Genomic DNA, 15,633 nt, shown 5'->3' on the forward strand with positions numbered 1-15,633 from the left:
TTTCAGAAAGATGGTTTTAAACTGCCAAGACAGGAATCAATAGACTATAACAGCTCCGGTTTCTGATATTCCTGAAGAACCATGAAACTATGACTGCTAAATATTTAGGTGTACTTAGAATATCATATATATCCGCACAAGGTAGGTGAAAGGAAAAGAGAAAAAAAATTCTTACACAGCCCTATAGTTTTGTCTCTTATGAGTCTGGACCAAGGAGCCCAGAGCCCCTTAACCTTGCTGTGCAAACAGCAAGAGGCCCTTACATCAATTACACTTAGCCATTCATTCTATTCAATTTTTTAATTGATATGTCTTTGTAAGAAATAGACATCAGTGTCATGGAGATCCAGACCCTTGATCAGCAAAAAAAGAAATATTAAAACAGTAGTAGCACTTAGTTCTTGACAGCATGAATATTACTAATTGTAATGACTATGTTTAACCATGTTATTTTGTGTTTTTTTCTTGTTCTTCTGGAATAGCATTCAAATTGATCTTGTAGCTCCAACTACAGTACATTTAATTCCTTCAATAAAACTATTAAAGACAAATATTAACATTGGAGTTTCCACGCATATGTATCTTTCAGATTTCATTTTACAGTAGTGCAACTGTTGTCTAAACTCCAATGCTTTCATCTCTGATAGCTATAGAAAATCACATTATTTCATTAAATTCCTAGCTTTAATTAGCCACCTGGGTACGTTGGCCAAAAAATTGGTAATGTCAGCCAAAGATAAGTGTTACATGCTTAGTATAGCCTTCACACTATTTCATAAAGATATTTTTTTCCCTCAAAGCATCCAAAATTGCAGACATGAAAATACTCCCAAGAGAAAAATTTGTAACATTTTCTAAAGCAATATGTCTCTGTAATATTTTTCATCATATTAAACAATATTACAATGGGAGCAGCTGTCTCAAAGTCCATCAAAAAATTCTCCTGTATGCTAGGAACCTGTACTCCTCAACAAACAAACAAAACAAAACAAAAAATATCAGAGTGCAATAAACTTACCAAAGAATATTCTCAGGAAAAAATAAAGATTTTACTAAATACAACAATTTAGTCAAAACAAGTAATTTCTATAAAATAGGAAAGTCTCAGAAATACATTTCAAAATTTAATTCAGTACACATTTTAAATAATCAAATATTTTCAGCTATTGTTCCAGGCATGCGCTGGGTAGAATATTACCAATATCATTACTTGCAAGAATTATTTTTTTTTTTTAACAGATCATCTCTTTCTCCTTTATAAATAGTCCACACCTTTACAAACGATTCACATGGGAGCAATAAAAAAACCATTAACATTTCACTAGGCACTCTGGATCTCAGGAGCTAGTCACGCAGAAGGACCTGATCCTGTAAATCCTGTCCATGTGAATGTCCGCTCTGAACTATATTAATTCAGCAAGACTCATAGAAATATTCCCAACAGTTCAGTTCTCACTGTCTTAAAAATGACAGTACACATAGGTTGTCATTTAAAACAACAGCATAAGGGTAATTCTTTAAAATTCAGATCCAACTACATTTAAATCCATAGGAAAGATTTTCCATTAAGATATGAGCAAAGTTAAATATTTTTTCTGGCACTTTCCTGGAATACAAATGTATTTGATACTTTCAACGTATAAACCTGAACAACAAAGATGGGTTAGACACTAGCAAACCGTAAACATCACAAGAGACACTGTGACACAAATACACAAGGACACTGTGTAATCACTTACAACCCACCGATGGATTTGTCTGGGGAAAACAGGTATCATGATGACCAGAAAACCTATATGCATGACAGGCCAAAATTTTGATATGACAACGAAAACTAATATACCACAATTTTTCTAAAAGAAAGCCCTCATGCTTGACTGCTAATTTTTTTTAATGTTAGACTCTAATCACCTTAAGATTTATGATATGCTAATAAAAAACTGAGTAATATCTTTCTGTGTTGTCATTTGCATTTACAAAAACTTCCAGGTTGTTGGGTGGGGTTTTTTTTGTAATCCAGATTCTATAACAAAGAATTATTAGCATCTAAAAAATCTTTTAAAATTTGGGAGTTTTTCTTATTCCTAACCTTTCTTATTTTATTTTTGTTAACTAATACAATTGTCATGATGATATAAAATTAATACTTTCAATGCAAAAACAAAAGAAATCATCCCAGCCAATAAGAAATTAATTACTTTGACACAGCCAGCATGTCCAACAGAGCTTAGTTTCTAAATAACTTTTATTCTTTCTCCCTTGATGGCAAAAAATTATATTGCGATTTACCCTTTTTCATAACACAGATGATGCTCAGAAGTTAGACTGCTTGTACATTCCAGGTTAAATCACTCATCTAGCTTTATGCCCTGATATAAAATGACAAATAGATTCATAACCACAGGAAGAAAACAGATGAACATTTATTAACATATAAAATAATAACATTTTATTTCATAAGAAATTTCCCTTTTTCCTTGTAAAATGAAATCTACTGACTGTAAAGCCATCTCACCATTGTACAAAATTATTTTTTTCTGAGACATCCACTGACTAGTAAACGTCATTTTACAGCAACACAGAATGCAACTATTTATTGCCAGTACATTTGTTAAGAGTGAGAAAAGAATTAGTTTGCCCAAAGCTACACAGAAGAAGAGTATTCCTCATTGAAGTAAGGTATGTCAGTACTGCAGCATCATAAAGAAAAATGGGAAAAACAATGATACAAAGCAGCTGCCTGGTCCTCCCAACAGGGAGTCTTCAAAACACAGAAGAATGTATATATGTTGCAGGCCTAAATGCATTAGTGTGAACCGTTTCAGGGATGCCCTACCAAAATTGATCCACAACCCACACCAACTGCAGATTCACCACTGATACGATATGCTCCACCCACAGAACAAGCAAGGTATGTAGAACGGAGCCTAAGAAAGTCCCAAAACTACAATTAAGCAATTTACCACTTCTAACATGTCACCCCCTCCAGAGTAATTAATTATTACATTTGAGGTTTTTCTCTTTGGATATTCTGACAGTTTGATGAATATCTGTTACTTTGTTTAAATGGGTGCCAAAAATTGTAATACTTTCTCTGCACAGCCTCTTTATTCCATTTGATAACATTATACAATGCACCTGAATTCTGAAAAACGTAAGTGGCCAGGTACTTCCCTGCTTTAAGGAGAACATGGCTTATACTGGTTCATCTGGGACTGAAGTATAACATTGATGTAAATCAGCTCCATTCTCTTACTCCAAAGCTATTGCACCATTTTGAAAAAAAAAAACCATTTCTTCTGCTTCTTTTGAATTGGGAGTCTTTCTGCTTTTAACGTGAAAATTTGACAGACCAACATAAAAAGCTCACAAACCAAAAAATAACAGGTTAATACAAACCACTACATGGTGGTTACATACAAGTAAAATGTTTTTGAAGACTTCCTTCTGGGGTGGGGTGGGGTTTGTGTGTGGAGATCATTCCTTGATTCTTGTTTAGACAGACTCAAAAAAAACCCCAAACAAACCTGATTTTTTTCCATGTCTGTTATCATAAAGGCCACATTTTGGAGGAATACTTCATCCCCAAATCCCAAGGGATTCTTGTCTTTGCATGTCTGACTAACCTATTACCATCCTATAGAAAAAAAATCCTGTCTATCCTGTCCCATCTTTGCCCTTTTTGCCCTCACTATTCCAAAGCAGAAAATCTAACAGATCTTATTCCCACTCTTCTCCTTTTCTCTATAGAAGAACTGTATTTTCCCCTCTCTACCACCCACTGAAAAGGACAAGGGACGAGACTTCAACTGCCTGAACTAATTGCCTTTTTAACTGTTTAAACACCTAAACTGTGTGCAGAACCCCATGGCTGATCCTGTGACACGATTTCCGTTTTACAGTGGTGCTGTAGAACTGAAAAAAGCATCTATTCTACAGTGACATAAATGGGAGTAGCTCAGCTTCCTTAGCATGTCTATTGTAACATGGGATGAAAATGAAAGTTTGACTGGATCCCTCTACAGAGACAGGAAAACATTGTCACCCTGAAGCTGGATTGCCCCCACTGCCAGGAAGGCTAAGAGGACATCAAGACCTTCCCTTACAAAATAAGCTAATACCAATTGAGTAAAATCTTGCTGCCTTTTAGACAAGAAAATCTGAAGGAAGGTAATACTCTGGTTAACTTTGGCCAAACTGACTTTATCTTTCGGTAATAAAGGCCACTATTCTACTACACCCCTCAGAGATATAATACTGTGATCTCTTACTGAAGAAGAATGCTTGGTCTTCTTTCTGCCATTCACCTGAAGCTGAGACTAGGGCAAACTCCATTCCATAGCTCATGCTCCATCTACTCACCAGGAGAACTGAGAAGCACCCTTTGTGTTCTCTCTATGCTGATATAAAGGACTGGAACAAAAATGACCAGTACAAACAACAGGGAAAAAAAGTATCACTCAAACCAAACAATATTTTTAGAATCTCCAAATAATTTGATTCCTACATCTTGAATTCTCTAGTTGAATGCAAAAATGCTGAAATGCCCACAGTTAACAGTTAAGATAAATGAATTTTTGGTACATTCAATGTTTTCATTATGTTCCCAGCTCCTGTTACCAATGGATTACATAGCTATTTCAGTCTCACTCAAAGGAGCAAGCTTGCAGCCCACAGAGATCTCAAAAAACACAAGGCAATTCTACTCCTGGGTAAAAATACCCCACAAATTCAAATACCCTTTTTTTTCCTTCTTCTTCTTCCTTGCCCCCCCCCCCTTAAATCTCATACTTTCAAATGTTTGAAGCCTAGTTTAAGATTTCTTAATACTTAAATACTTAATATGACAGCGCTTCAGTGTGACAACTATTTTGACTCCAAATGCACCACAAAAATACATTGCTGCCTTGAGAGAACCAACAACTCTGCCTGGTAGAAATAAAGCGAGCGTCACAGAAGTCACTGAAACATTTCTCACCTCAAAGACAAAAACGTGGAAGAGTTTACCTAACACACAATCTGGGAAGTTTTCCAAAATCTTTGTTTAAGAAGTGTTTAGTCTGACACAGTTCCCTCCAAAGCTCTAGAGGGATGCTAGAAATATCCACATGAGGATAATGCATGAATGAAAAAGACCTACTAAAATCCTGTTCCAAACTATGGTTCATATCACTTTGTTTCAACACATATCTGCACTGCAACCACTGAAACTCAAATACAGTGCATTGCACTACTGTCTTTCTCAGCACATTCTTACTGGATGACACTTTATATGAACATGTGTGAAATTCGTACCAGAAGATTCACGTGTCATACATCTCTTTCGTACACCCAGGATTGTTGTGTATTTTCTTCTGTTATTCTTCTTTAAAAACAAAAAAACAAACAAAAAACCCCCAAAAAACAAAAAAAAACCCAAAACAACAAAAAAAAAAAAACCCAAACAAACAAAAACCACCACAAATACTGCTGGTGACCTGACACTAGATGAGAAGGATATCTGATCTCATATAATATGCCAACTGCTTGCTCAGCTATTTTATTAATTGATACCAATAGCAATTACTGTAACCAGTAACTGGAAACAGTTTGTTGCTTGACATTTGCAACCAAGAAGTTGCAGTCCTGCTGCTGCTTCATCAGGTCCTTTCCAGTTCCTGTCCAGGCAACCTTTAAAAAAAAAAAAAAGAAAACCCAACCAAACAAAAACAGCGAAAAAAATCCCACCAACTCTTGACTCTGTCCAGCTATTCTGGGCATCCAACTGCTCCACAGCATGTCCAGCTCAGCCTGACAGCACTACAGCAGTCAGGATCAAATCTCCTCTGTTGCACTTCATGTTTCATTACAATTTCCTTCTCAATAAAATCTTTTGACTGCAACTCCTGGCTCAACCTAGCCATTCTCAGGACCAATCCAGCCATTATCATTCAATACATAAATCAAACTTTCCATGCTTTTGCAGTAACCTCTTCAGACCTCAAAAAAAACCCAACAAAACCAGGTACACTTTGTGTGATTTCTTGTTTTGGCATACTAACTTCCCCTTACAAATTCAGATCACAGCATTTCAGTCCAGTCACAATCATGTTGTCTAGGCATGCTGCTCTTGGCATTATGGAAGCAAACGATGCAAGTGGAAGAAGTGGTTCTACCAACACCCCAATTCCTAAATTTAGTTCCTCTGTCTCTTTTCAGTCACAGCTTTTTGAGGGTAAGCTGTGCTATCTCACAAAGACCCTTCGCTCACATACCCCTCCACTGTACACAGGGAATCCTGACAGCATTGCACCCAGGCAGTCACCAAGCTCCCCAGTGGAGTGCTGTACGGCTGCTTGATTCACACATCCAGGCAGTGAAGAAATATGCTCTGTGGATCTTCCCCTGGGGGAAACTAGTGGAAGCACCAGGTCTAGAGAAGGCTCTGTAGCAGCACTCTTTTTTGAAATTAGTAACTGTGAAACAGCAACCAGCGGTTCCTTATGTTTTCTCTTCCCCAACACAGAACTGTGGTGTCAAGTCCAGCCCAAAGCGGGCATTTTTTTCTTCAGAGAAGCAGAGCTTTCCTCATATCCCATATCCATGCTGCATATCCATTTACTTCCACAGAGTATTTACACTCCAAATCAAAACAAAACAAACCACATCACTAAGAAATTACAAAATATCCTTCCTTATTTAAATAGTCCATTTCTAGTGTCTCAGAAATTATTTTAACCTCTGCATTCCTTTAAGCAAACTGAATGGCCAAAGTATAGAAGTGAGTAGACCAGTTCAGGAGTGAGCAGGATAAAAATGAACAATGCATTATCCTGTCCCAGGGATCCAACCATATCTATCTTTTTATTGTTTACCACTATAATTTCTGCTTATTTTGTAATTTATTATTATTATACTTTTCTTCTTTAAGAAAGCAGAATTCCAAGGACATAAACTTTCTACTTTATTATTTCTTAAATGAAATAAAATGTAAATGCACATGAATTCAAAACCACGCATGTAATCAGATAAATCTAAATAATTTCTTCTCAAACCTTTATCTCTTTCAAAATGTTTAAACAACAACATGTTCACAATGTTAAAATGTTGATTCTGTATATGTAGCAAATGGACTAGAACAGAAAGACATGACAACAATCTGCCTGTTATCCAATGTGACAACCGTGTTTTTCACTCAGAATAACCAGTCTCTCAGAAGAGTAACGTGTATCATAGATTCTCTCAGTTTTCATTAGTACACTATCTCAATTTCTCCAGGGAAATTATCTTTGAACAACATATCACTCTGCCCTTGGAACCATCAAACTGACATTTGACAAAACTGTGGAAGGCTTGTAAGTTAAATATAAAACTCCGTTAAACCTTGCCTTACTCATCTCATTGAGCTTTAGCCTCCTATGGAAACAATTAGGAAGACCAACATCAGAAGCTGGTGGGAAAATTTCTAGCACTGGTCATTATATTATACATGGAAAAAATATCGATCACATTTATCTGCAGGCAGAAAAGTTTGGGGAGTATATAACCTGCTGTAACCTAAATGGAAAAAAAAAAATTCTGTACTGATTCTCGTGCTCAGAACATTTTGTATTGTATAGGTAGATGCACGTGGCAGGGGTTATGCCAATGTATTCAGTTTTCTTGTTTACCATCACTATCAATAGCCAGCCATGTTATAAAATAGATGCAGCATTTTTCTAATCATTCTAAGCTTACACAAATAGAGATGAATAAAATGACAGCTAAGAACATATTGATTACAAGATTGAAAATTAATAGATCTGCTTCTTCAGTTTTGACCTTGATGACGATTCAAGCTGCAAAAACTTAACACTTCACTGAAATCCCACAATAAACTCTGATCATATGCTACAACTTCTATAGGACTCTAGGGGTGAAATTTGGCAGGGTTATGAGGACAGTTTGCTTCAACAAGGTCAGCTGTTTTTTTAGGTCAATAAAACATAACAGAAATTGCACCTCCAACTGCTGAACAAATGTTTCTGCACACCAATCATGAAATTCCAGTGAAATCAAGCATAATGACAACTGCATAGCATAATACCTTTCTTTAAGCTCTCCCTGGCTATAGAGGTTTTCAATCAATGTTGAGTACGTTTTGATAGAAATGCCAGAGTGGTTACATTCAGACACTAATTTCATCATAGCCAATTCCAGAATAAATGCATTTGATTAATTTCTGAAAGAAAGAAAGGTTCTGAAAATAAATTAAGTATTTTTATAATTCAAGTGTAATAACTGTTCACTCAAGCACATTAAAATGTGCTTGTAGTAGATAGACAAAAAACTGAAAATTTTTGTCCAATTCGTTACTGCAATCAATAAGCCTCAAATTTCAGAAACAAAATTTTCCAGCTGGAAAGTAACTTGGGGTTGTGATGTGCATTAAAGCACATCAGGAAAAAAACCTCTTGCCTTATCAATGTTTTCATAATGAGCCATCTTTTGCCATACAGTTCAAAGGCATCCACGTCAGAAACTTTCCTGACAAGTCTGAACCATGAAATGTGAACTGTGCTTGGTTTGGAGACAAAGATACCAAAACTCTCCCAAACTGGCAAGCTCTGCTTCTGTATGAACAAAGAACAAAGCAGTGCAAGAAGTATACATCAACATAAAAGTTCTGAAAACTCCAGATCTAAACACAATATAAAGGCAGATTGGACATTTGCCATGATTCTAGTCAAAGGTACTGCATGCCAACCTGATACTATATCTGCAAATGCAAAACTTTGGTAGCTGAAAGCTACCTGCAACGTCTTTGCAGTATACACTCACCTTTGTACTCCTGTCTGATTGATCTGTTAAGAAGTAAATACTTTCTACATTGATAATGACTGAAACCCAGGTCTGTTCCTGCCTAAAGCAAAGCTCCTTCAGCACAGGAAACAAAACTCTGTGCAACCTTCAATCACCAATTTCAGAAACTGAAGAGTAAGGGATGAGATTAGGAGTACCGAACTGTCTTAAAAATACCTGCCACAGGAGAAAATAAATAAAGCCACATTCTGAAACGAATGGACCCATAGTCCAAATGATAAAAAGTTATTTGTTTCTAAAATAGCAAGTATATACTTTAAGACATCACTAACTTACACTTTACAGCCATTCATAAGCATGAAAAAGGGAAATTAACATCAAGGCCTACTAACAGAAAAAAATACTGACTAGATAAATTTTTACTTTCAACAACCACAATAAGACATGTAACAATACTTGATAAGATAACTCAAAAACAGTGCACAAGCACAAATTCGAGCTAAACTAATCTAAAATCCAGAAGAAAAACATGGATCTGACTAGATGATGCTACATACAAAACCAGCACATAAAACATACACATACATATTGCCTCCCTTGCAGTTATGTGCTGGTCCAGAACCTGCACCAAATAGCTAAAAGTTTCTGAACCAGAAGCTGAACTAGTCCAATTCATTCTATTATGTTTGTAATAACAGTAAAAGGGGTGATGGTAAAGTATTAGGAATAAGGCTCCAATTTGTGTATACTATTGTCATTATTCAATCCATTACCTGCTGGGTAGAGTTGTCTACTGTAAAGCTGTTGCCAATGTTGAACTCCCTAAACAAAGGTAATAAAACTGAAAGAAGAAAAAAATCTGCACACATAACAACATATGAATTTAATATGTTGTTCATAAACATTTTTTTCTTACAGGCAAAAGCATTCTTTCACTGTAAAGTTTCTGATCTAGAAATGGTATGACCAAAAACTTCACAGTAAAGACAAGCAGAAGAAAAACGAACCAAAAAAAGGGCAAACAGAAGTTGTTATCGAATCAAAATGGCCAAATAAATGAAGCATCAATGAAAACCTTAATTGTGGAAGGAGCAATTAAGTAGGAGAGCAGAAAATACTGACCTGGAAGTCAAGCTGTTTGGAGTAGGGATGAAAGCAGCGGTTTGGAGAAAAACAGATAAGGAGGAAGACAACAGAAGAGAATAAAGGGAGGAACACATTAGTTCTTTAAAAATATAACAAGCAGATGTTATATCAGCAGATTTTATTAAAATAAAAAAGGGGGGAGAAGGGAAAGCAAGAAATAAAATAAAATTTCTGTAGCAATATAACCTCACCGTGCACTGAATAAAACAGAAATTTTAAAGTAAAATTGCATCTTGTCATTTGTGGCCTGTGGAAAGCCATCCATATTTATAACCATCCAAATGCACACACACAGACAATGCAACAAATAAATCAGATGGATATTGGTAGTGTTCACTGCCACACAAATATCTCTTTATATACCATGAAGTCTTTCTCTGAACCAACATAGGTTTGGTGACCCACATTCATCAGGTCTTCCTGTGAAAGCCAAAACAGTTAAACAATTTGGCAGCTTGTTCAAAGATACCATCTAGAAGTTCACAAAGCACTGCACCTAATAATCAAAGACAGGGATTTGCCCCCCCACCCCCAGAAATTACAGCCCCTTCTAATGCTGACAGCAATTTTTTTCTTTAGTCTGAAGGTTAATTCTTCATCACTGAAAATACTCTGATGCTTGATAACTTACTTGGTAAAAAATCCTTAATTGAAAGAGCATGTCAGGTAAGGCAAAAGAAATCCCTGCTAGACTAATCCTTAAAACTGTCACTAATGCACAGTTTTTCCTTCACTTTTGAAAAGGAAATTTTAAAAAACTACAAAAATACCTTTTTTTTAAACACAATTAATCCATATGCTGATGTTTTGTCATTTATGCAATGAATTATCAGTGCTGTGTGGACTTATAGTCATCAGAATTCAAATCCAACCCAATTCAGAATGAGTTAATTGTAGTCTGAACACACCAGGAACTTAAATGTGCATCATCTATAGCGTTATTACCCAAAATTTACCACTGCATATGAGATGTGATAACAAAAACCCCCAAACTTTTGTCTCATAGCTAGTATAGTATTTTAAAATGAACTTTAATATTGGAAGTTATACTGAGAAGCTACACTCAACCAAACAAATGACTAATCATCTAACATACCACTGGAGAAAAGCAGACCCAAGATTTTGAAATCTACACTACGCTCTCATCACTTTCTTTCTCTTTTTGCCCTAAAATTATTAATGGATAATTGATATCCATTTTATTATGTGCCAACACTCTGTTACTGAAATCACTCTTCTTTCACCACAGTGCTTACCCCTTCATATATTTATAGAGAACAAGCATCCCTGCTTGTTTTGCCAGAGAAACAAACCACTGTTGTTTGGACTCCTCCTGTGACATGAGCACTCCATTCCTTTCATTACCCCACCAGCCCTCTCTGCACCTGTTTCCAGTTTTAATTCAACCTTCTCAAATATGACTGATGAGAAGTATACAGCAGTGTTCCACATAGAGTCTTGCCAGTGCTTGATGACATTAATACCTTCCTGTCCTTACAGCAGACATTTATTCTGACATATCAGGATTCACACCTCATTATTTAGATGTCTGTTTCATCATTTAGATGGCTCATAATGACACTGTCATAAGCAAATTTACCTAATCTTTCTCTTCCTAAACTGTATGGAGGATTATCCTCAGCTTACAGCAGGCAATTTTACTGGTCTTAACTTCACAATCACACATTTTCTATCAATTTCATTTCATTTCATTTTATGATTCAATCTCCATAGCATATTTCACAAACATACTTTTCATACTGACGCCATTAATAAAAGCGTTAAATAAAATAGTCCTTCAGTCCTGACAGTTCCGCTCCAGCTGCAGGTACTTCTCCTTGGCTAGGCCCTTCACACTGAAATCTAAGCTGATGACTATCTCACCCAGTTTCGTTTACACTATCAAAAAGAAACCCAAATAAACAAACAAACAAACAAAAAAAAAACCCAAAAAAAGCAAACCATATTTTCTTCATCAAGAAATGAAAGAAAAACATCAAGCTAAGTTTACTGAAATTACATTATGCTGGGATATATTGCATTCTATTTTAACCTGTTCTTATAAATACAGATAAATCATGAAAGATGTAATAAAAGTTGTCGAACAATTTTAGTATGGGAGGAGAAATTGCTTCTCCTATGTAGTTATAAGAAGTTGTAAAATACAAATATATATGCAGTAATTTAATAAACGGACCAATGTGTTTTTATATATGAGCAGTATGAATCACGACTCTTAAGTGATGCAACTCAGAAATGTGATATTGTCTGAGGCAACAAAATCACATCAAAACCATAAGAGTTACCATTCATATGAAATCTTCTTCAGGATTATTAATAATGTTCATTGGCCAAACAGCATACGCTTACAAATTTAACTGCCCATATCTTGAAGCAGATATTTCTACCCTTGACTATTTGACACTTCCTGTGTCAATACTTTCTGACATAGAAGAACATTAGTATTCATCATCTTGGTTTAATTCTTGTTTAAATTTGTAAATTATAACTTTATTACAAACATTTTTATTTTTCAAAATAATATTCACAGTACACCTGATTCTTATAGTACAGCTCATTATGCTGCTGAACTTATATGTGAATATAAAAATATTGTGAATACCATAGCCTGCAGTACTCGAGATCTTAACTCTCTCAGAAATTTTTGTTTATAAATTTTGAGAATTTATGTTGTTGCAACTATCTTGCAATATAAAGATTTTGGCATAGCAGTGAACACGGACCCCAGCAAGCTATTAGCCAACAAATAAATTACAAAAGAGCATTTTTTTTCCCTACAAAACCCCAGAGATGCCTTTGCATCTCAGGTTAGGGGAGATGTTGAAGATATGCTGCTTCTGAGCAAGAAAAACAAGGAGAAAAAGTAAGGAGAGATAATAGCAACCTAGAGCACATTACATGAATTACAAAACAGCAGGACAAGAAAGAAAGAACATTTTCAAATATACTTCAGTTAAAGTTGCAGTCATTTTCACAATGCTTTATTCCCATTAAGTCAGTAAACTGAGCTTTGGCTCCACCTCTTCCCTTCAATAATGAGCCAATCAAGTAGTCATTACAAGCAGAAAAAGTAGTAGCACTTCATAAAATGTTACAGCAATTTACACTCTACCTAACCCCCTAGAAAGGGGAATTTCAACATCAAAGTTCCCTCTCTAGGGACACCAACAGGTGACACAGTTATATACAGATTTAATCTTTAGGCCAATGTTCCTAGAAAATAAGGAAGAGGGAGAAAAAATAAATTAAATTTTAGAGAAATCTAAGGTGAGCCTGAATAGTAAGAAGGGTCAGATACCAACTCACTAAAAATACTTCCCTATTACACCTTTACATCGCTGCAGATTGCTAGCCTTACTGTACAGATCAACAAATCTGTGCCTTTGCTTACGCGCATTAGAAAGTAGCTTTAAGACTATTACCAAGTAAAGGCAGTAACTTCTGTTAATGAAAGCAATAATAGATAATTTTTATGTAAGTCCTTTTTTTTCACCCTAGTTTACAATAATTAACATATGTACTGCTTGTATAGGAATTTGGAATTAAACATGAACGCGGTACATGTTAAATCAAGTAAGAAACTGTATTAAAATTAATAGAATTCACAGACAAATCTTGGAACATGATGATTCCCAAAAATTGCAACGTATTACTGTCCTTAGCTGGTTATGCCAGAGAGATCTCATTGTAAGCATTACAGAAGCACTTTAAGGTTTGTAGCAAAGCTTAAATACTTCATCACATTCAAAGTACAGCATATACTTTTCAAAGTCTGTGCTTACTCAGTGGAACCAAATTTATTTCAGAATCACCACCTCATCAAGAATAACAGACTGGAAATTGGTGTCCCAAAATTTCACTGATAAAAGTGCATACACTTTTTTAACAATATATATAAAATAGAAAAGTATGTCCATTACATAACCCAGTACAGCAAGAGGTTGTACTGACAAAGCCATAGCAATATCTCTGTATCCCTTGGTTCCTTGTTTCTTTGTAATCATTGTCCTGTAATCAATAATTCTCAATTTAATTCAAGTAAGTCTACTGATCTATACTGATTCTTTATCTCTTTTCTATACAAAATGTTGAAATCAAATCAAGATTTGCTAAAAATCTTAGATCACAAGCTTCACGTTCATCTTTCAATCTTATTTCAACACATGTGACTGCTACTTAATAAATCCCTTAAGATTATCCTCTTGAACAAAAGTTTAGCATGCCTACTATTGCATCTACCGTCACACAATAATTCAGTATATTTTATGCCCAATGAGGATGTCAGTTACTGTTTCTGTAAAAACTATACAGTTCCCACCAGCTTGGTCACACCTGGAGTCACTATATTACAAGCCTAGGTCTGTGATTGCCTCTACAGTACATTCCCCTATGGGTGGAATAGGCAGCACTTTCTCGACCACATAAATTCACTGATGATGTTATCTTTTTCCAATATGATGCTTTAAGATTTTGGAGAGTTCAGGCAGAACTCACAGTCATGGTGCACAGTGACCATTCTTCATTACTAGCTTCCTCTACTATCTACTTTACACATGAAAACTGGTGCAAACACTAGACTATCCTAAACATCTTTTGATGTGTCAAGAGGGGTAACTGCTAATTAAAGTTGTCCTCATGTAAATACTCAGTTCTATTTCGAGTACAAATCTTTTTCCACTTTAAACTTGAGGTCTCCGTTCTCATGACACTTTGATTGATAACTATATACTATTCATCATTATCATTATTAAACCTTTGCCAAATGTCTGCAGAGAAAGTTAAGTTTTGGCAACAGGTAAATGTGAAGAATGATAAGCCATCATCAGTCAAAGATGCTCTGCATCTTCCTTTCCAAACTTGCTGTTTTCTTTCCCCTAAGGTAGCCAACATTTCCGGCAGATCTTCCCCTCTTTCACAGTAATTCTCCCCAATTGGACAAAGCGCTGCTGTATCTTGGCTAGAACTATAGCAATAATCACAATGAGATCCCTTAAACTTCTCTTTTGGAACCATGAAACACTTTTCTTCTGACTTGATCAGTAGAAAACAATTCTATAAAATATCTGAAAACATAAAATTCCTTCTTTCATTTACCTAAGACTGGGTAAGTACAGGAAGGGAACAAAGAAAACAGATCCACATGTATTATCAATCAAATAAATTGCATTATACCATATGGGAGAAGGTTCCAATAATCATTACAAAGGGTGTGAGGCAAATGGAAAATCCTCCTGTCTCCATTAAGTAAAGACTGTACAGCCTTCCCAGAATTAAGATAAACACCACCTGGTCAACATTAGAAAATACTCAGCTGAAGCAGACAAAGACTACAGAAACACTGAGAAACAGTTATTAATATTCTATAGTATGCTGTACTACATACTATATTATTCTATGATATTCTCTATAGTCATGAGGCTGGTCAGAAATACTTACCAATACTTTTCAGGACCTCTGAGGATTAGTGATGCTGTTCACACTGAAGAAACGTGTGGGGACAGTTTTTATTTACCAGTTACTAGATAGACAGGTTTGTTCCCTCTACAAGGTTTTCTAGGAGGGTTCTTCTCATTGTAAACTGCATATGGCTTTTCCTATACATGTTCCCTTTACAGACATTACTAAAAAAGTAGAAATCTTAAATAGTTCCAGGGTCAGCAGACAGGAGATGCAGCTCTCAGCTAG

The 15,633-nt window shown here is 35.6% G+C and overlaps 1 protein-coding gene across 4 annotated transcripts in view; it reads right to left on the bottom strand.

Moving 5' to 3' along the window:
• The window catches only part of ERC2 (ELKS/RAB6-interacting/CAST family member 2), a 521,548-nt gene that overhangs the window by 280,775 nt on the left and 225,140 nt on the right, over positions 1-15,633 (bottom strand). The window lies entirely within an intron of this gene.

Source organism: Falco cherrug, chromosome 4 (assembly GCF_023634085.1).
Source record: "Falco cherrug isolate bFalChe1 chromosome 4, bFalChe1.pri, whole genome shotgun sequence".
In the NCBI taxonomy this organism is placed as follows: Eukaryota; Metazoa; Chordata; class Aves; order Falconiformes; family Falconidae; genus Falco; species Falco cherrug.